The sequence below is a fragment of the Drosophila sulfurigaster genome, chromosome X, assembly GCF_023558435.1.
Source record: "Drosophila sulfurigaster albostrigata strain 15112-1811.04 chromosome X, ASM2355843v2, whole genome shotgun sequence".
In the NCBI taxonomy this organism is placed as follows: Eukaryota; Metazoa; Arthropoda; class Insecta; order Diptera; family Drosophilidae; genus Drosophila; species Drosophila sulfurigaster.
Genome location: NC_084885.1, coordinates 6,826,768 through 6,847,167, shown reverse-complemented (window position 1 = coordinate 6,847,167; position 20,400 = coordinate 6,826,768). Strand labels below are relative to the sequence as shown.

At 37.2% G+C, this 20,400-nt stretch overlaps 1 protein-coding gene across 1 annotated transcript in view; it reads right to left on the bottom strand.

The window, feature by feature from the left end:
- LOC133847595 (uncharacterized) overlaps positions 1 to 20,180 on the bottom strand; it is a 92,501-nt gene extending 72,321 nt beyond the window's left edge. Inside the window, exon 1 of the mRNA XM_062282753.1 lies at positions 19,317 to 20,180. The gene's annotated coding sequence lies outside the window, so the exon portion shown is untranslated. The remainder of the gene's footprint in view (positions 1 to 19,316) is intronic.
- Between the last annotated feature and the right edge of the window lie 220 nt (positions 20,181 to 20,400).

Sequence of the window (20,400 nt, the reverse complement as noted above, 5' to 3'; positions counted from 1 at the left end):
CAAAAATTACTTCAGATTCAGATATAGAGTCGCTGGGGTCAAGGAATAAAACCAACAAACAAATGGGAAAAACATTAATCTCAGCATTGTAACTATGATCTGTATTATTAATTAAGCGTACTTCAATTCTCTTTGACAAATTATTTGACAAATATTTGTGACAACTATTAAATTCAATTCAAATTTGTATTATCAGTTATTCAGTATTCAGTATATTCTCACATTCTGAGTCACAATTTGATCAGTGTTTTCGTCGCATATCATAATAAAAGCTCGCTAATCTTTTCAAGTTATTTTCCACGGAAAATTCTGCGCGATCTTATCGCAAACCTCAACCTCTCATATCTTCAAAATCTTATTCGAAAATAACAATCCAAGAATACTATATACGCGAAAATAACTGAAAGTCTGATAAAAAAAATCAGCGTCAATTCATAAACATCAACAACAAAAAAAAAAAAACAAGTTAGAAAGCTACAATCGAGTGTGCCCGACTGTGAAATACCTGTTGTGATTAAAAGCAAAACAGTGTGGTATTAATTTTAAAATATAGCAAATTAATATACCGCCAAAAATGTATAGTATTTGGTATATTTTATATAGTACTACATTGAAATTATACCATTGAGTGCAAAATATACTAGATTGTCAGCCAAAGCAAGTAAACGGGTTTTTCCAATAATATTTGTATCTGATCGCAACCAAATTTGCAGGACTTTATGGGGTCGAAGATGTCTCCTTCCTGGAGGCACAAAGTTATACCCTTCTAGTCAATGGGTAGCGGGTATAAAAACAAAACAAAGTCTATGAAATTTCTAGCTACTGTCTGACCTTGATTTGTTTTTTTTTTTGTTAGTGTTTCTTATATATATTTATATAATCTTATCTATTTGCATAACGTGAAGCAGCAGCACTTGAGTAGCTCCAATCTTATCGCGATTAGCATTGGGATGAGATCGCGACAGCGACAGCGGCTGCTCGACGACAGTCTGCGGCAACAACGGAACAGGGCCTAAATGCGATGAAGAGAGCGAGACAGGGGAGCAGAGTGAACGGGAAAATTTGTATCTTTAAAGAGCATCACGTGAATGATGTGCACAAGCTTTGCGTTAATTGCAAAAAAATGAACGTATGAAATGAAATTTCATGCACACATAAATAATGAATGTGGCGCCTCAAAAAAAATTAGAAGTTGGATTCGAGGATTGAAGGTGGGCGGCATAAACGAAACGAAGTGCATTCGCGGTGCACAGACACATTACATTTTCTGCTCCAAATACGCTTTTCACAATTTTCATAGAGCCCCGCGAACTCACACACACACACAGACACACAGACAAGCACGCAACACACGCAGACATCTTCTTAATTTTACTTTTGCGAACGCGGCGTATGCGCAATGTTTGCGAATGGAGCGTGTGCGCACAGAAAGCAAACAACGCCAACAAACAGATAAGCAAACAAACAAACAAACAACATGAGCACACACACACACACACACACATACATATACGGTTTATGTGTGTGTTATATATGTCTACAAGTTGGCCCAGTCAGTCAGTCAGTCAGGCAGTCAGCCAATAGAGCCACTGAGCCATATAAAAAGTGAAAATTGCATTTGTTTTTAATGCAGCTGCAAAATGAAGTCGAATATGTGTGGCAAGGTTGTGTGGCAGCTGCTGCAGCTACTTCACATATTTTTCGGCCTATCTGCCACAGCTTTTTATCTCTCTCCCAAGCTGAGGGAAAATTTCAAACAAAAACTCACTTTTCACTCGTGTAACGCAAATCTTTCCATTGAATTTGATTTGTAGCAGTATTTCGATATTTCTAAGTCGTCTTTGATTTGACTTTATAATCGATTTAACAATAATATACTGTTACAGCTTAAAGGGAGCTTGATTCATTTTAAAGGATTTCGAATTTGAAAGCATAAATGCTTCAAATTATTTTGTGTTTTGCTATTGTTGATTTCGTAAAAATTTAAAAAAACAATTAATGCTTTTTTAACGATTTTGTACTACATTGATACATGAATATAATACTACATGCAAAATATACCATAGAAGACAAAATATACCAGATTGTCGGGCAAATCTACTAAGACTATCCTAATAAAATTTGTATTCAATTTGAATGCACATTTAAATAGTTCATTACTGCAACACACAGTTGTATAAGCAGATTGTTTTATTTTCGAGCCATGTCAATCAATTGGGCACTCATCATCATAATATTAGCCAAAAGTGGCGATCTCATCTGTTAATCTCATTGCACTCACGTATGCAAAACTCATTGGCATTTCGTTGGCTGCCCACTGTGCCCACATCACGTGGTCAATGGCAATGCCAATGGCACAGCCATCGCCATCGTCATCGCCATCGTCATCGGCATCGGCATCGATGAACCCAGAACCATCATCATTAATTAAACACTTAATTAAAACTGCAGCCGAGCACAGCAGCAGCAGCATCAGCATCAGCAGACGCATGGCCCAATGATACGCTGCGGGTGATTTGCAGGGGACGAGATTGAAGTTGAATGCGATGCAGCGAGGCATATGAATGAATCAAGAGAGGAGTGGAGAGGAGAGGAGAGAAGCAGAGCGGGTGGAAGGGTGCTGCAAATTGATTAGGCGGCATTTTGTGATAAACTGACAAAAAGCAACAACGTCAACATTTAAAATGCAAACCGCTAAAAGCAAATAACAACCGAAACAACAAAAACAACAACAACAGATACAGCAGATACAAAAGTCGACTAATGACTACCGAATAATGGGTTTAATAAATGCGAATGATATGGAACAGAGAAGTGATGAAATTAACGCAACTTTCCATTTTTGATGTGTGTGTGTGTGTTTGACACGATTACATCGATAACGATTGCCGATAACAATCGAAATCATTACATGCCAGCAACCATCGCTGCAATTATCGTAGATTGTAATTACATAGAATAGATTTTGTTTATTTCTCTACACGTTAAAGGGTAGGGGACAAATCCAATTTATATTCAATGAACACAATTCCCATAACAGTAGAAAGCAAGCTCTGTTTACACAGAGAGAAAACTAGAATGCAACTATTGTGTTAAATCTTTTCGAATTAAAAAAGGCTTTCTTCTAACCAGATTACAATCTAAACAACTTCCTGAAACCAGATTTCAATCTTCAATCAATGTTTTTGAGATTTGAGATTTTTTAAGTTCAAAAATTTCTTAAAATCAATTATTTTGTTTTTGTTTTATTTTCTCTATAAAATATAGTGTATGATACAAAGTAAAAGCCTGATTATAAACAGAACGAATGTTGTCAATTTCTTTCTCTATTGTTTGCACCAAAAATTTAGTGTTGTCGATGTTACCTGGGCTCTATGTCTTCTAAACAGTTAGGATATAAAATCTTTTGGCAATTGCAAGTAAATTAAATTAATTTGAAAATTAACAAAAAAAAATGAAACTTTATATTTATGCCAAAATAGTTGATTTATTTTAAAGAAATTAAATTTAATCTTTTTTTATTTTAATTTGAAGCTTTTCATTCTTGATTTTACCAAGGTTGCTTTTTCCTGTGTACTGTTTTACACTTATGCAATTACATAACAAACAAGGCTGATCCCCAGTTGCTGGACCTAAACCACACACACACACACACACATAAGTCTCGCTCACAGTGAATGGACCCTGAGCTGGGTGCGATAACGAAGACCCGAGCACCCTAGAGTCCGACCCAAGCATGTGAGACAATGATAAGCGAGCGTGATCGACTTGCAAATACTCTATGCGATAGAATACTGTATGAAAAGTTGGTTGTACTCATCCAAGACAAATGAACAAAATTGGCATAAAGTTCAATAATAAAGTTAATAGTAAAAAGTCATCAAGGTAATATACATTTCCCACATTTTCCGAGGGTATTACAATACACAATCAAAGGCTGTTTATCTTCTCGACTGCTGGCATCGCAAGTTGTTCCCTTTTTTCCCTTTCTGCTCCATCGGACATCGAATGAGGGTCACACACACACACACACACACACACGTGAACACAAAATGGCCTTGAGTTTCGACTTTTGGGAGTGTGCTTCTTCTCCTTTTTTTTGTGGGTTGGTGTCTTGTGATGGGCGCAATCAGATTTTCAAGTATTTTTCATTTACATTTCCATTTTCGATAATAAAAATAAAAATAATAATATCGCAGTATGAGCTTGTAAAACATATCTAGGCAATTTGTTATTACCCTCAGTGACCGCCAACACATTTATTATTGCCCCAGCAAAATCGTTTATAAAGTATTCAATAGTGCAAATATCGAGCCACTTTACGACAATGGGCGTGGCCATATCCCATGTCTGTGTCCATGTAAATGAAAAGGAATTGTTATAAATTGTCTTGGACCTTTTTCCTCCCAAAACATTTCACGTTTTTTTTTTGTGCTTGTCTTTTAGCTTTTTTGCCTTTGATAGATATTTCCTTATTTGCCATTGGTGGTGGGAGTGGGAGGGGAGCTAAAGAAAATATCTTTGAGATATTGTATCTGTTGTCATGCAGCATGCGTAGGCGATTTAGTTGATGTGCCAATGGGAGCCTGTTTAGGGTTTTGCCTGGTTGCCGTTTAAATCATTATGTAACTGTTATTGAAGACATCTTTGCGGACTGCCGCCTTATTTATGGGCTGCCCAATGGTCGGCAATCTATTCTCGAATCCCGTTAATCCCTTTTTCCCCCATCTCCATCTCGATGCATAATTGTAAACAAATTAAATGGCAACCTCATTTGCCCTTATCAAGTTGATAATAGTATGCAAAATAGGGGGGGAAAAACAAAAACAAAAACAAGGCAAATATGAAAAATAAAACACAATCTGGACAATTTGCCAAGTGAAAAGCTAAACTCGCCCGGCTGCTAAAGCAAGAAAGGGGAAAAGGAGGGGAGAGAAAACCTGATTTTGAACCGGTTGACAGGGCAACATTTGAGTTGAGCTAGCTGTGATGGGCGTGAACGTGGGCGAAGGCGTGGCTACAGCTATGTAGTAGAAAAGAACTGTTAGCCAGACAAATGACCAGCCAGACATTTGATAGAATCACAGTCCGGTTTAGTCCACAAATGTCTGACACTCTTGACTCGAGGTCGAAAATAAATTTCAAAGCGATTTATCAAAACCAAAATCCGAATCCCAATCCCAATCTCAATTCCACACACAAACAGAAGAGGAAGAAGAAGAACCCAGAAAAAAAGGAAACATTTTTGGTAGCCACAAAACGCAGCCGCAGCTGAATATAATTGTAGCCAAAAAAGAAAGAGAGAAAGGGAAGGCGAATGGGAAATGGAAAATGGGAAAAATGGGCCTTAGCTTCTGATTCAGATTCAGATTCAGCTTCAGCTTTTAAGTCTCTGCTCTGCTTTGCTCTGCCAGCGTTGACAAACGTCCAATGCAAATTATTCATAAGCAGGGCAAACAAACATCTTGTAGCTACACGCAGCCAAAGCAACACAACCACAAGAAAGAGACAGCAAAAGAAGAGAGTGAAAGAGAGAGAGAGAGAGAGAGCGAGTCATATACAAAACGTTGAATTAATGTTAAAAGCATGTTGGCCGCCTTCGCCTTCGTTGTTGTTGTCGGTGCTAAATCGTTCTTCTGCTGACCATCGGACATTCGGCCACTCGCTCAGCTATGTGTCCTCCTCCTCCTCCTCCTCATCCCCTCTCATCAGTGTTTGCCTTTTGGCTGCAATTGCGTTGAACGCGGCTTGGAAACTATTCTGCTCTGCCGCTGTTGTCGTTTGCTGCTGCTTTTCCTGATAAGCCGCTTAGCTGTTGTGCAGTAAAAATATTTCCGTTATGCGTTGCGCTGGAAATCTGAGCGAGTTTTATTTTCCAAGCATTTCCATCGATTCGACATATTTATCATCATATTAATCACAAAAAACATTGAATTAAAAGCAAATTAAAATTGTAAAAGTTATTTAAGAAATATTTTTAGAGGGCTTCAGTCGGTTTTGGTATAATTTAATACTCTATGGTATATTGTGAATGTAATAGTATACATATAAATATATTATTGTATAATTTAGTATTTTTTCTGTATTATCTTTTGGTATAATACCGCGAGATCTGAGCGAGTTTTATTTTCCAAGCATTTCCAACGATTCGACATTTTTATTAATCCAAAAAATTGAATTAAAAGCGCAATTTTAATGCTAGGCATTAAAAATTGTAGAAATTATTTAAGAAATCGGTTTATGATTGCAATTGGATCTGGTATGATTGAATACTCTATGGTATATCTTGAATACAATAGTATATAAATATACCAATTAAATATTATGGTATAATTAAGTATTTTTTAGTATTATTATTTGGTATAATATCGCCAGATATGGCTGCTGTGCTACGTTAATTCTATAATATATTTTCAATGTTTTAGTATATTAATATACCAAAATAAAGTTTTCAGTTCGATTCAGTATTTTTTCAGTATTATCATTTGATATAGTATAGTGCTGTTTTGCTTTTATTGCAGGTTTGTTTTTTTAATTCGTTCAAGGGCCACGCAAAAGCGTTTGTGGATTTGCATAGCGACGTTTTTCTTTTTAAGAAGTTCCATCGACTCGAAATATTTATCGATTAGAGCAAATTGTAAAGCTTCCCTTCTGCAACTTCTTTCGTTTATTTGTTGGCTTGGTTAAAAGGCCAACAAGCAAAAGCGTTCATCGATTTGCATTGTTTTCCCCACACATCGATAATTGTTTTCGATTAGTTTCCTGAACCGCGGCAAGGTTGCCGCCTCTGCCAAATTACGTAGTAGCTGCAAAGATTATGTGGTGGCCCTGCCATTTACTCTCCTCTCCACCGCCCACGCCTCCAGCTCCAGTTGCAGTTGCAGTCGCAGTTGTTGTTGTGCAAATAAAAAGCTTGTCACTTTGACATTTCGCCGGCAGGAGCGTTAAGTTGCAACCAGGCCCCAAACGTGCGGCAGCGACATAGACAGAGGAGTGCCGCAAGACGACGTTGATGCACGCTACGATACAACAACAACAACAGCAGCAACATCAAAAAAAAAAACACTGCTTCGTCTTCATCGGGCTTGGGGGCATTGTTGTTGTCTTTAAATGCCTGCCCCGTACCTATAGAGCAAACTTTGAGGATTGCATGGCAATAGGCATAAGAAGAGGGGCAAGAAGAGGGGACAGAAGACTTCGTTGCGTTGCGGTTGGTTTGCTTACAATTTTTGCATTGCAAAAATCGAACTGGCAATTGCAGTTGGTCGTCGTCGTCGTCGTCGTCTTCGTTGTTGTCCACAAATTAAACGTTTTGGGTCGTGCCAACAACAATGGTAACACAATAGTTAACAACAACAACAACAACAAACAAACAAACAACAACAACAGCAATCTCAGCCAGTCGGCATTGTCTGCTCCTCCAATTATTTTGCATTATTTGCAACGAAAAGTAAAAGTTTCTTTTATGACTACGAAATATTGTCGAAGAAGAAAATGAACTAGATAACAACAACCACGATGATGATGATGATGATCAAGCTGAAGAAGCAGTCGCTTGTGCAACGCTTAACATCTATGTATCTATGTATCTACAAGTACGTATCTTCGCATCTGTAGCTGTATTTGCTGCATGCATGCGCCTAAAAAGACAATGAAAACGCTTTCAATGATACACTTATGAGTGCGTTTGCCTTATAATTGGATAAAGATACGAAGATACATAGATATAGATACAGCTACGTTTTCTATTTGTTGTATTTCGTTTTGGGCTGTTGGTCAAACAACACATGAAATTCGGCCTCGGATCGTGCGTTAATTAAGCCAAGTCTTCAACGAAATAACAAAACTCATACGAGAGATACTTTTTGGGTGGCTGCTTGGCCAATTCCAAAATACATACATATTATTTTAGTTTTTTTTTTGGGGCAGATCCGCAGTCAGTGTAATTGGGCAATTGAGCCGGAGGACGGCACAACAAAATGCGTACATCAAAAGTATGTAAATTGGAGGTCAAACGCTTATGCGATATGCGATATGAATCTTGATCCAAGTGCAAAGATTGCAAATGAATACGAAAATGAATACGAATACGCATACGAATCGATCGATTATTCAATTTCGAATGCTCTCGAATCGGTTGTGGGGCAATACTATTCAAAGTGCGATCGCCTTTAAGTGATCGATAGCACTCTTAAATGAGGCTTAAAATATATATATTTAAGTGTTCTCTGCCAAAGTGATCGCCACTGATGATGGCCATAAATTATTCATTGATCAGTTTGATCGATTTGTTCTTACTTATCTTAATCTTAAAGCCTAGTTGGAAGCAGCCGCAACAACTGTCCATAAATTAGCTAAAGAAGCTCTTAGTGTCTCGGAATGAAATGCGATCGCACTAAATGATCATCAGCAAGCAATAATCACACTGATTAAGCGATAAGCAAGGTGTTATTTAGTGATCGTCGATAGACTATCTGCCTACTTCTTACTCTCAAGAGTCTATTAACTAAACTCTGCGATATTTTAGTTTTAAATAATAGTTTATGGCAGCTTTAAATTTGTGATCATTCAATGTTTCCTTTGAACAACGTTTTCATTTGATTTTCTGCGAACGGAAACATGAAACTCATTGCATTTTGTAACCATTAATCGATGGCTCTGCAGTTTTCACTTCACATACACAAAAGATGTGCGAACAAAGCCAAGACCAAGAGAGTAACACAGACGAGACGAGACGAGAGGAGTAAATAAGTCAACTGTTGGCTGTGCGACTTCATAAAGACGCGGCGAAGCTCGTAACCAAAGGGAGTGTTGCAAGTTAAAGCGCTGCATGGGTGCAGTGGCAGCCGCCCACGTGACGAGTGAGGGAGAGAGAGAGGGAGAGAGAGAGAGAGAGAGAGAGAGAGAAGTGTATTCGCATGGCATCGCAGTTTCAAAGAAGCACCAAGCGAAGCAAGCCGCAAAGAAGCGGACAAAAAGCGTCAACCGTTTTGCTTCATTGCACAAAAGGCCGCTTCAGACCGAGCCTCGGTGTTCCAGTGAAGTAACCTGCATTACCGCAGCTCCCCGTCTCCCTCTCTCTCTCGCTCTCTCTGTCTCTCAGTGACTGGCTTATCCCTTCTCTCAGTCGTTCGTCGTTCGTCGTTTGTCGACGTTGACGTTGTCAATATAATCTGCTTCTTTCTTCGCTTTTTTGTTTCGCTCTGCACACACAGTTGAGGGAGCCACAGCACTGACTCCCCTCTCTTTCTCTATTGCTGTCTCTGTCGCTGCATTTTTCAGGCGTTGACAAATTTTGAGCCCCCAAAACAAAACACAAAAACACAAAAAACAAGCAGCAGCGCAAACGCGACGGAGGCGAAAGTATGCGCAATAATCGAAAAATGTCGGCAAACGATGAATTGGCGGGGGCGTGAGAGGGAAGGGGGAGGGGCAGCTGCACAATTGGGGAGCAGCATGCAGCATGCAGTTAGGCAGCAGCAACATCGGTGGCAGCTCCCTGTTCGCGTCTCACAGAGTACGCCATGAAATTGAAAGCAACAACGATGTGAGAGAGGCGCAACAAAACCAAAAAAAAAAAAAACAGCCGAAAAAGAATTGAAATATTTTGAATATTTTCACGTGCATTTGCATAAACGGGTGGGTGGCTCCATTGGGAGAGGCAGAGACGTGTGTCGCATTGACAGGCATGAAGCTGCTGCTGCTGCTGCTGCTGCTGCTGCTGCTGCACTTGAAGCGACTGCACCACAGCAACAACAACAGCAACACACGAAAGCGCTTGGCAAAAAGCTTTTTGGCAATTTGCCTTCAAAACGTTCTTTTTTTTGTGTTTGTCGCTCCAGGTTCTATTTTTGTGTTGTTCTTTTCACGTTTTTCTATTTTTCTTCTTGCTGCTTTTTTTTTTTTGGTTGGTTGGGGGGCGTCACCAGCATTGAGATGAGTGCTTGGCTTGATGGAAATATTGGCTCAGCTTTAACGTTTAGCCAGAAGGCACAAAAGCATTTTCAGGCGGGGAGCGGGGGATTGACAGACAACATGGCAAAATGATCAACACAATATTTCCGTTTGCTGTACCAAAATGCAATTCCAGCCAGGCCTTAATACCAAGCTGAGTCCCTGAGTACCTAAGGTACATCAAGCAAATGCTAAAAAGGAAAAAACCCGTTGGCAAAGTACGAAATTGCAAAAAAGAAATAATCTTCAATCTCAATAATAAATAAAATCAACACAACATTATAAATAGTATTAGTCCAAGTTCTAAGCTTAATAAATATAACACAAAGTACGAATTTTTCAAAAACAAAAGACTTCAATTTAATAATAAAAAAAAAAATTATGCTAAACTTCGAAAAGAATTTCAGACAAGAAATTATAAAACCTATTGGAAATCAATAATTTTCAATATTCAAATAAGGTTATTCTATTTTCATGAAAAATTATAAGATTGCATATTTTGTGTTAAACATAATTAGATTTAGTCAAAAAGAAGTCATCTTTAAAATGAATTTAAGAAAAGAATCCGTTCAACATAGTGAAAAAAGAAAACAAGTCTCTAACTTCCAAAAGAAAAAAAAAACAGAGGAAAGACAATTAGAAATCCAAAAAATTAGAGCACAATTAATGCAAATAATTTAACCAGAGTGCTGGTGTGTTGAAAAAAATAAATTTTAAGGAAAGTTTGCAATATTATTAAAATGTAAACTTTCTTTTAAATGTATTTATTTTAATAATTAAAAATTTATATTTAATAATATTGCAATCTTACTTTAAAAATATATTTACAGTTACAATAGTCGCTGCAAGTAAATGAAAATGAAATATATCAATTATTCAGAACACTCTTCTGTTTCAATTTACTTGCAATACTTTAATGCACTTAAGCTACAATTAGTGCTTTACTTTCGCATTGCAATATATTAATCAGTTTAAGTAGTTGAGGCAACGCAATGTTGCTTTACTTTTTACGTAGAAAATAGTTGAAACATCTATTCAATTGGGGATTAGGTCATTTCTAAAGCCAGTTTCATTTGCAGTTAATCCATTTAGCTGACATGGCCAGAGGAGCAACGTAGCTGGAGAGCAGCATCAGAAGCAGGCAGCAGCATCTCGAAACAATTCAGTAAATAAATGCTGTTGCAGAACTTTGTTTCTTTCAGTGCTCTAGAGCTGACATGCAACCACAAAAACCTATGCACCACACGGGGCAGCGACGAAGAGCGGTAGAGAGAGAAAGAGAATGAGTAACAGCATCAGGAACGAAACAGGAAAAGAAACGAAACCACCGACAACAGCAGCAGCAACAGCAACAGCAACGAGAGACTGAGTTGAAATCCTCCCGCCAAGCGCAACCACAACAGCACAACAGCAATACTCGATGGGTACCTGTTCCACATGTTCAAGATACATACATATATATACTTTTGTATCTGTATCTGCATCTGTGTGGCTGAGTGTGTGAGGAACGAGCTCGCCTGGGTCGGCCCCGTAGGCAGTCAGTCGGCCACTCATGCGCAGGCAATAGGAACCGCAGTAAAGGAATGGCAAGTGGCACTGCCAAACGAGTCTGTTGCACCAAAGTTGTTCTTGCTGCAGACAACATGTGGCTGCAGCTCTCTCTCTCTCTCCATCTTTCTCTCTTTCGTTCTTTCGCTCGCGAGAGAAAAGAATGTTTATTTTTTTGTTGGTTTTAAATGTTTTCTTTGCTGACCCTGAAACATTTAAGCGCAAGATTTTTCAGCTTTTCGCTTCAATTGTGGTGGAAAAGTTGCATCGTTGGCAACAACAGCAAGCAAGCAAGACAGCTCTTGAATCAACATTATTATTTCAAGTTGCAGCGCTTTCTATCGTGCTTTGTCTCTGTGTCTGTGTCTATGAAGTTATCGCTCACTCTCTTTGTGGCTTTCGTTGCATGTGCTACATGCAACATGGCCAGCAGCTGTACAATAGCAGCAGCAACGCTGAATTAATTCAAGAGTGCTTCTCATTAACATCACACACACACACAGACACAGACTGACGATGATAATGATGATGTTGCTGTTGCTGCTGACGATGATGATGATGATGATGATGAAGATGAAGCCTCTGGCTGCACATAACTCGTTCAACATCACATGTCGCTGTTGCTGTTGTTGTTGTTGTTGTGTTTGTCTTTGGGCCAAAACATGCGTCGTCTGCTATCTCCACTCCTTACTGTTGTTGTTATTGTTGTTGCACGTTGTATGTTTGCTGGTTGACTGCCGCTGCCACCCGCCTCAACGTCAACGTTTTGCCTACCCTCAAATTGGGATTTTTCTTTATTCTCTGCTTAGCTGCTGCTGCTGCAGGAATTTGTTTAAGGCATACACAACAGCAACACCAACAGCAGCAGCAACAACAACAACAACGATAACATGAACAACACGAGCAACCACAACAACAACAACAACAACTAACAACTAGAAACCGGTTGTCTTTGCATATTTATTTACGTTTTTTTTTTCGTCGGTTTGGTTTCTTGACTGCTTCTTCAACTGGCTGGCGATTGGAGCAACAGCAGCTTTGGTTTCTTTTGCCGGTTTTGCCAGCCCATCCTCTCATCCATCATATTCACTTTTCCTAGGCGCCTCCACCAACCAAGCAACCAACCAAACTTGTCATGCGCCCAGAATTGAGCCCAGTTAACAGCAAAAATTGCAGTCTGTCAATCACTTGTTGCTGTTGCTGTTGCTGTTGCTGTTGCTCTGGTTGCTCGGCTCTAACGGGGCAACGGGGCAAAGAAAGTGCCGAAAGTTCATGCAACTCAAATAGCATTGAAGCATTGTTCAGAAGACAATGTGAAATTGATAGTTCCAATTGAAATGATGCGTAAAAGTGGCAACGAGAATGGATTATATTTAAATAACTTGGATATATAACTCAGAACTTGTTTTAAAGTAATATTTTTACTAGTCTATTACTTGGTTTTACAGATTAGATTAGATAAATGTAAATATTTAAGTTAATTTGAATTTAATTACATTAAATCAGGTAAATCATTGCATAAATAAATCATTATAAATTGATATTAAGATTCTAATAATTTATTTGCCATAAAATAATTTAAAATAAGATATTCAATCCTGATGCATTTCTAATGATGGAATTTATGACATGATTTAACTGATTTAAAGTTTACACTTATCGAATGTAATAAATTAGTAAAATATTGCTTTAAAAATATGTTGTTAAATACATTTTTTACAATTCAGTTACAATCGAACTAAACTCTTTTCTACTTAAGCAATTTCCAATTAAATAAAAAACACATTAAACGATTTAAGACGCCAACAAATTCTGTTGTTTGTTGTCGTGATCTCAATGCAAATGTCTTGACGCTTTTTCGACAGAACTTCGATAAATTTAGCTGTCGACGAGCCCCAAAACAAAAACAACAAAAAAACAAAAAAAAATCAAACAACAACGAAATAAATAAATAGACGAACTCGCATACTTTTAAAGCTGCATTCTAAATGCACTCGAAATGCCAACAACAACAACAACAACAACGAATGCTAAAGAACAACACAAGAAAAAGTCAAATGCAAGAACAAACAAAAGCAAAAAAACAATCCCATCGACAGCAACAACAACAACAACAGCAAAAGCAACCGCAATTGCTGGCACACACATGTTCCACCAAATTGTTCACACCTCCAACCACAGAGTGTTTTCCCCACTCCACCGCCCCCTCTTGGTTACCACGCCCACTCGAGACGCACACGTGCAGACGTTGCCGCCGCATTATTATTATTTTAATTACACAAATAAAAAAACGAGTTGCACTTGCAACTCGCCAGAGTTGTTCCTTGGTGTCCTCACTCAGCGAAGGGTTGCACAAGAAGGTGGAGGAGGAGGTGGAAGCATGTGGCAGACAGAACAACAGCAGAGTTGACGACAGATGAATGTGGGGACTTTTGCAAAGTGCCACCAGGAGGCAACTCGCAGGATGCTCGCGAAACTTGTTTCGCCAAGAACTCTGTTGCACATTTTAGCTCTATAAGTTATCGATGGCTGTTAATGTGCTCACATCCTCAATTTGCTGGTAAATGTTTATTTTCGTTTGCTACTCAATCTGCATCTTAAACATCGATAAATCGCTGCAGATATGCTATCTATATATAGCGTTTAGTTTATTGAAGCAGGAAGTTCATTGATGGACGTACAATTAAGGTATTTTAAGTTGAATTGTAAAAAGATAACATTTTGTATAATAACATATCGCAAAACTACTTATCAGACAATTTAAATACTAAAATACTAGTATTCTAATACTAAAATGATTTAATTTTCTAAATATACATATATAAATAAGTAAAGTAAAGTAAAGTTTACATAGCTAAAGTTTTGATAAATAAAGTTTAAGATAAGAGTAAATATGTTTAGAAGTTCCATTGGGAAAAGATGTGTTTTGAATTACATTTTGTATACTAAAATATTATAAAACTACTTATCAGACAATTTAAATACTAAAATACTAGTATCATAATACTGAAATATCATATAAGCCAACAAATGATTTAATTTTCTAATTTTAAATATAAGTAAATGTTATGTTTATTTGACTAAAGTTGTGATAAGTAAAGTTTAGATTAACTATATTAATATGTTAAATTTTGAAAAGATAAAATTTGACTTACTTTTTAAATACCAAATAAAACAAACACTAAAACTTAATTAACTTTTTGTGTTACTTAATATTTAATAGGACAATTTCAATAAGTTCAATTAAATTCGAATTCCATTTTCAATACTAAAATATAATAAAACTACTTATGAGTCATATTTTAAATACCAAGAAAATATTATTAGAATATTTATCAGCGAAATATTATTTCATTTTATAATTATCAATTTCTATTCAAGTTTTGATAAGTGAATGGGATGAATAAATATATTTAAAAGCTCAATTGTGAAAAGATAAAATTAGAATTACATTTTAAATACTAATAATATTATAAGATTACTTATCAAGTATGCCTTTAAAAAAAAAAACGAATACTTTAAAAATATCACAAAACGGATTTAATTTTTCAATTATCAATATTTGATAGATAATTTCAGTAGCTTCAGTAGCTGGTTTCCTCAGATTACTTCAGGGTATCTATAGCATACTAGTTGCTTTGTTTTTTGTTTGTCGCAACTGCAGAATGAGAATGGATATAAAATCGCAAATTCTATATATATATATATATAAGAGTAAAACGCGCCTTGCAGCTCTTCTGCATTCTACTTTGTTGCCACTTCTCACATCGTGCCACACGAAACCCCATGCATTCATTTCAACGGTTTTTCATTTAGTCTTTATTTCTTTTTCTTTTTTTTCGGTTTTTCTTGTGTTTTATCGAATGCGTTTCGTGCGCTTCGCGAGAGAAGCGCAAGCAAAAAAAAAAAGACCAAAAAATCGCCAAGAAGCCAGCAGCTAAATATAAAATTATTCGAGCCAAAAACCATGCAACGTCAGACAATTGAAAATGCACTAAGAAAATGAAAATGAAAATGAAACAAGCCAAAATGATAATAGGCACATTTTACAATAAATCAGCTAACGAAAAATGTCTTTTTTGTTGTTGTTTTTGTTTCTGTTGCTCTTCGTAGTCTTTTTTTTTTATTCATTTTTGCTTTTAATTCGGTTTTGCGGTTGCCAAGTTTTTTTTTTCTTCACCGTTCAGTTTGGTTTTTCTATTTTTTCGGGGTCTGGGAATTAGAACTGAGCGTGAAGCTCACACGATTAGGCACAAAAAACAAAAAAAAAAAAAGACCTGAGCTGAGCCGCGTTGATCTGAGCATGGAACGGGAACAAAGTTGTTAAATATACAACATACATTTCCACTTCACACAATGGTCATCTTATCTAAGGACGGAAAACACAAACACACTCACAGCGTATCAATAAATTCATGTTATCAGCGAGTAAAGCATAAAAACGCTGACGATTGACTTTCAAGTGCGATAATGAGAAATGGATCAAATAGCGATTTCAAACATATATCGAAAGTGAAGCTCAAAATGTAGTTCAATTTCCGAAAGTAAGTCGAGAGACTCATTAATAAGCATTAGCAAACACACACACAACCAAAAAAAGAAGTGAGTGCAATGAGTATCTCGTTATTGTTTCCGGGTCTCTTAAACAAAAAAAAAGTAAAAAAAAAACACTTCAATTACACACCGAAAACTTTGCGAAATTGTAGCCCCGAAAAAAAAAAGAAAGAAAAGTTAGAAACAAAGCAAAGAAAATACAATTGAATATGAATATGAGATTCGATCATCAACTCGGTATCGTTAGCCAAAATGCCACAAATTGAATAAAAATCACACACAGACACTTTTCAATGGGGCGTGTGTGTGGGGATTGGGGATATCAAGGGAGATAAGTCCAATGACTACTCATTATATCGACAGCTGTTGCCAAACTATCGGATCAAACCAACTACGAACTACGAACTACGAAGATAAACAAATCCAATAACTTGGCCAACCATAAAGACATTAATCAGAGAGGAGATGCTCAAAAAGACATCAAGTTGTTATTTTTTTCGTCGATTTTCTGATTAAACATGTTTGTGTGTATTATTTTATTTATATTTTTATTTTTTTTTTGCCAGCTTTTTAATTAGTTAACATGACGCGAGGGAGTGGAGACGATGTTGTTAATGATGTTGCTTGCGGTTTGCTATTGCTATATTTGAGTTTTGGGGTTTGGTTTTGCATTTTGCAATGCAAGATTTATACTTTCTTTTTTGCCCAAAAATCAAATGTTGAAAAACCGAAACAATTGATCGCGCAAATCAAAATATATCATGCAATCAAAGTAACTAAACGTTAATTCTCCAGAAACCGCGAACAATTAAACGAATGATTGGACAAAACGGGTTTTTCATGAATAATGCCGAATAACAGCGACAACATTATCAATATTATCGTACGTAGCACGTAGTATATTGATTGTCGATAACCTCTTGGGTCGTAAACCAAAAAATGAAATTAAAACATACATATGTCCAATCAATTTGATTAGCATGCGAATCGATAAACACTCGATAATCAAATACGCAAGCAAAATTTGCTAATTGCGAATCACTGAAGCGAATAACAGACAAAGCGATCGATTGATTTTCGATAGATTAGCAAACATTTTCGACTTTCGAATGATCAATGAATTTCAAGCGTAAGATTTCATTTCAATTTTCTTTAGTTTTCCTTAAAATAACGACACCTGAAATTTAAAGCAAAATACAAAAAAAAAAAAAAAAAAAAATGCTTCCCACGTTCTTCTTCATCTTCCCAGTATTTTCATCGCGTCCTCTGTTGTTCGATTTGGTAAATTAAAACATTTCCATTACAAAGAGCGAAAGTAAAAAGTTCTAATCACAATATTGATAACGTGACCCGTAAAAAGGGACACACAAGAAACAAAAGAACAATAACAAACAGCGGTGAAGAGTGCAAAGAGACCAAAGAAGAGAAAACACAACTTTGGTGGTACAATTATTTGTATTTCGATTATGGAATCTTCATTCTGACGCCGGCGCTTGACCCTCTCCCTCTCCCTGTCCCTCTCTACCTTCCGCTCTCCTTCGTCAAGTGAAGCATTTAGTCGTGAATTAAATGTGTATCAGTATTTATGGACATTTATTTGTTAACAATGCTCAACATTCGTATCATAAAAAGTGCTACCAAAAAGCTATTACAGTGTTTTTTTTTCTATTTTTCTTTTTGTGTGTTGACTACTCATCTCCTTCTTCCTCTTCCATTGCTGTCACTCTCTTTGCTCTTTCTGCTTTGACTTTCTACGCGTCTCTCTCTCTCTCGCTCTTTATATCTGCATTAATCCAATTTACTGTTGACTACTGCTGCTGCTCCATTCCTTTCGCCTTTTGCCCTTTCCCTTTCTCTATCCCTTTGCCATGGGGTGCTAATTTAATTAGCGCCTCTAAGAGACGCCGGCGAATTTCTCGTTGTCAACTCTTTCTCTCTCTCTTCCCAGCCATATGAATACAATGTTTAGCTTTTCGGTGATCCAATATTTTTCGTATGAAATTAACGCAAAGCCGTTAAGTGTTACATTCCATCAGCAACAATAATAATAATAATAATAATTATAATAGCAACAAACTCGTAAATGGACCGAACCCATGAAAATCGACATAGAATTAGCGATTGTTAAATACCCTTAGATTTTCATTTTCACAGCATTATTTATGATAATCTCTCGAAACGAATTTATAAAATATAGCTATTAAATAATTTCGTAATCAATTAGCTATATTTTTAATAGACAACATAATTTGACTAAGGTCAGTTCGGCAGCGATAACAGCTTAACATATTTTTATTTGTTAATGTTTTTTTATGTTTTCCGACTAATCTGGGAGTCTGCCTTCGATGTTATCAGCTTAAAATACACAGCCAAGGCTAACACCCAAATATTTTCACTTCAACGATGAATGATAATGCTCGCTTTGAATGATTTGACAACTACAGGGTATTGGTACACAGAAAGAGAGACAGACAACAACAACAACAACAACAACAACGACAAAATGTGCAATGAGTGCAATGCCAACGAGAAATCTGTTCAGTTTTCTATGCGCAATGTGCTGTGTCTTCTTCTTGCTTGTTTAGGGTTTTTAGCTCATTATGTCAGCGGTTTTTATGGCGCCATTTGACCAGACACCTGCCAATAATGCTGTTGACCATAAACATGTTGACCGATATTCCCATTGATTTACAATTATGACTGGGCCAACACAAGTCAGGTCTCAGCTGGGCCGGGCCGGGCCGGGCCAATAGAGCATTGGGCCACACGCTTTTTTCTGTGTGTTTTTTGCACTGCTTTCAACGTGTTTTTCTTTTTGTCTCTTTGTTGGCACAACAACAGCATTTTCGCTTTTCATGCCACATGCAGAAAAAAACGTCACTTTCCCTATTTTCATAGTACTATTTATGAAGTTGATCGATTTGATCTTAATCTACTGACATGTGCTCACTGTTCCCTCCCTTTAAAGGGCATTCATCAAGTGGCCCAAGTAGCGCATAAAACTGTTCCCAAGAGAGAACAAATATTCAATAAGCATATGTTGCGATTTACAAAACCCACACACACGCATATGTTTCTCGCTCTTTCTCAGTCTCCCGCTGTTATGCTCTGTTCAGATCTTATTTGCAAGTGTTCTCATTCAATACAATTACCAAACACTATTTACACGCATTTCCTTTTGCCTTTTCTATCCTCGATCAGTTTCAAGAGCTGCTGCCCACACACATACACAAAAATAACACACATACAATTGCACTTACCTTTTTTTTGCGTTTTCTTCTTTTACTGCTCTGCGCACAACTTGAACTTCTGCCGCTCTCTCTTCACTCAATTTCGTCTAATTCTTGCACAGCCACAGATCGAGCTCTCTTTCCTTCTCGCTCTCTCTCTCTCTCTCTCTATATATATATATATGCTCCTGTTGCGCTTGCTCTGCTGCCTGTCGTGTCTAACAACAGAACAGAACAGCGCAGCTACAACTAAAAAAACAACAATGGCTAAGCCAGCTGCTCGCGGGATGCTGGCTGAGGATAGTTGTTGTTAACGTTAACGTTTTACGTTGTACGCTTACGTTGGCGTCGCTGCTCTGCTGCTGTGTGCGTAGCGGCAACGTTCAATTTGTTGTTGCTGCTGTAATTTGTGTTGTTGTTGCCGTATTGAATCCGGTTTTAAATTTCTTTCAACTTGGTATATATTTTTTTATATCAAAAATTGGCTGTTGCTGCCTTTGGCTTTGGGTTTTCTTTTACACACACTATTTGCATGCGTGTGCGTAGCACTTCACGTGTAGCAACAATTTGCACTTGAATTATTATTTATGCACTATGTTTTGATTGCCAACGAAAAAAAAAGAAGTGTGAGCAAAAACACGTAAAAAAAAAACGTATGTTACTTTTTTTTGTATCCTGGTGGCTGTGGCAAGTCAAACAATTTTTAAATGTTAGGCTCACAGCAAAAAAATGCTTTACATTCGCACACACACCAAGGGAATCGAAAGCAACGGAAAAAAGTAAACACGCGCGCAAAAGTAACGCAAGTTAATTTTTACGCAAACTGCGAAACATTTACGGAAAATAATGCTGAGTAACGGCAACGACGGACGTTAACACGCGCGTTCGGTTTGAATGCCGGCAAAAGACTAACATCAGCAACTAACAGACACTCGCTACGTTGACGACGCGCTGTTAACTCAACAGTTCAGCGCTAACAGCGCTCTGTTGTCGCAACATGTTGCTGGCGCGCCACTTTGAACAGTGGATTTGTGCTGCACGCAAACTTGTTGTCCAAATGTTGCTCAACATTGGCAATTCATAAATTTAGCTTAGCTATAAATATAATATAATC